The sequence below is a fragment of the Penaeus japonicus genome, unplaced genomic scaffold (genome assembly GCF_977035675.1).
Source record: "Penaeus japonicus unplaced genomic scaffold, GWHDUDI00000001_assembly GWHDUDI00000004, whole genome shotgun sequence".
Classification (NCBI taxonomy): domain Eukaryota; kingdom Metazoa; phylum Arthropoda; class Malacostraca; order Decapoda; family Penaeidae; genus Penaeus; species Penaeus japonicus.
In genome coordinates this window covers 46,826,460-46,828,959 of record NW_028234406.1, presented here as the reverse complement: position 1 = coordinate 46,828,959, position 2,500 = coordinate 46,826,460, and the positions used below count along the sequence as shown (strand labels likewise).

Here is a 2,500-nt window from a genome sequence, read left to right as displayed (position 1 = left end):
CAGCTAAAAATTAAAGGGACGGGGAAAGAGTTTCCTCCGTCCTCTGGGTAGCGCAGACAGTCCATTCAATATTTTTCCATAAATCCATCATAAAATGCGTTTTTATGCTGTCTTTGGAACCCACTAGCTCTGGAGCTAGTCACAGCCATAATGCTTCATGACTGTGCGCGCTTCAACTGTGAGCAGATTCCGATGTTGCGTCATGTGTGCCATGACATATACATATGGAATGGGCTAAGCTAAACCAGTAATCATGGTGCCGTCCATCATAAAAGCTCGTTTTCATCACTTGACCACCAGTGCTTCCACTTACATTCTACTGATTTTGAATTATTTTATGGAATAATATGTCTACAAGATTGGGTACATGTTCACAATATATCATTGCTGAATACATATAATATCTGTTCAGAATATGACCACATGGAACAATGCCTTGGCATCCACGCTTCATGCTCTGGCAAAGACGAGCAAAAACCTCCACAAAACCTCCCCATCTATATTTATAAAGAAAGAAGTTAACAGACCATACACATCAAAAACAATGTGAAAAAGCATGTTTCTCAAATATTTTTAGCAACCTAACCAGACCTAACCTAGCCTTGGGGATAGATGCAAGGGCACCTAGCAAACCAAAACTATGCCTAGGCCCAAAGATTATATATAGGAAAGATAGGAAAGCCCTTTCCTTACTGGTAAAAAAAAAAAAGTATGGTGATCGCCAAGGCATCTAACAAAAAAGCTATGGACTGCTCGTGCTAACTTGCCGCAATGTATCTCGGAAATGCGAAACTTCAGGGTTGTGTAATTGATCTCTTTCTCTCGCTCTCTCTGTTACTATTTGAAGTAACAGATGTTTTAATTAGATTAGTTTGAATTAGTCATGTACTGATAGTGGTCTGTAGTATAGTGCATGTATCTACATTAATATTACTTTGTGTCAAATAAGTAGGGTCCAAATCAAAGGTCTTTTAAAAGATTTATATGATGGTGGTATCAAAAACCTTCTGATGATTATTGTGTGAAAATGAAATTATATCAAATAGCACATATAAATATTACAGTAACATTTGAATCAAATATGAATATAAAAGAAGATTACACCAAATTTTGGAGGAAACAATATTTTTCTGTTAACTTTATTTGTGTTTTGAACAAAGCCAGCATTCATTCCAAATGTAAAATGAAGCACAGCTACATAGTGGCCCTCATAACCTGGGAGGGTATGATGGGTACCAGGGAAATCATGGGGTAAAAGCAAAAGATCGACATGAATCAGTCAATAAGTTTGCTTTTGTGATGAAGTCACTTTTTTATGGGCCTTGCTCCTTAAGACTCACTTTACTTCCCCCACCCTGCTCTACAATATTTACAGCTCATGTGTTCTGGTAAGGTCACACTCTACAAAATACATGGCCCTACTTAAGTTTTGGATGGAGTCATATCTTAAGCTATTACTTTACAGGTCAGGGTGTTACCAATTTGCTTTAGCTGGCAGTACACCATCCTCCCCTATATATGTCAGACTTCCGTCATGATTCTTATCATATTTTGTAAAGAAATTTATTAATGTATATCTCACTCCCTCTACAATGACAGGCCAGGTATTTCCACTGCTTCCACCTCTGCCCCTTATTGTCACATGATTATCTTTTATAAATCCAATTAGTTCCAACAGACCCAAAGCTAGTGCCCAGTGTCACATCGAATTCAAGTACTACACTTTATATCTACTTTCCCTCACACGCATCATTCATCGATATGGTATTCAACATTGGCATTCTTTACTTGTGGTACTGGAAGGCGACAAATGGTGGATATTCAGATATATATTTATCATTCTTTCAATTACACTTGCAAACTTATTTTCAATTTGTAGCAGAAATGGTACAGAAGTAATGTTTTTCAGAATTTAGTTTTCTACAAGTTGGAGGGGTCAGATTTCTCAGGTGTCAAGTATCATTATTAATAATACCAAAATTCAACTATGGATGTAAAAGAAAAAACATAATCCTGAAAAATAGTTTCAATAGCAATAGGGTGCTAAATTACACACAACTCTCCTAAAAGTATTTATCACCATATCAAAACAAGCTTGTAAAAAAAAAATAATAATAATAATAATCAACACTAAACTTATGATCTTACCTAATCAAGATACGACCCACAAACATCTCAATGCAGAAAAGGGTAAGTTTTCCGAATAACGCTGCGTCACTAAATACCACAAAAGTGGTATCGTTGGATTCTTTCAACCTCTACTGTTCATGAATAGTGGAGATAATGCGCGCTTCCACCCCTAGACCCCACAATCTGGGTCCCCATAGTAGGGGAGGGTATGAAGTAGATCAGGGAAATTGTGTGGTAAAATATGAATTCCGGCCATTCTTAATCCAATTACCTACCTCACTTTGCCTAGTTTTGAAGTCAGCCTTTGCCAAGAGGGGGCTATGCCACCCTGTGGACCTCCCCTATTCAGGGCACTTCGTGATACTTATGA

The 2,500-nt window shown here is 37.4% G+C and overlaps 1 protein-coding gene across 1 annotated transcript in view; it reads right to left on the bottom strand.

Moving 5' to 3' along the window:
* LOC122254764 (COX assembly mitochondrial protein homolog) overlaps nt 1-2,500 on the bottom strand; it is a 14,289-nt gene that overhangs the window by 10,819 nt on the left and 970 nt on the right. The gene's annotated exons all lie outside the window — the stretch shown is intronic.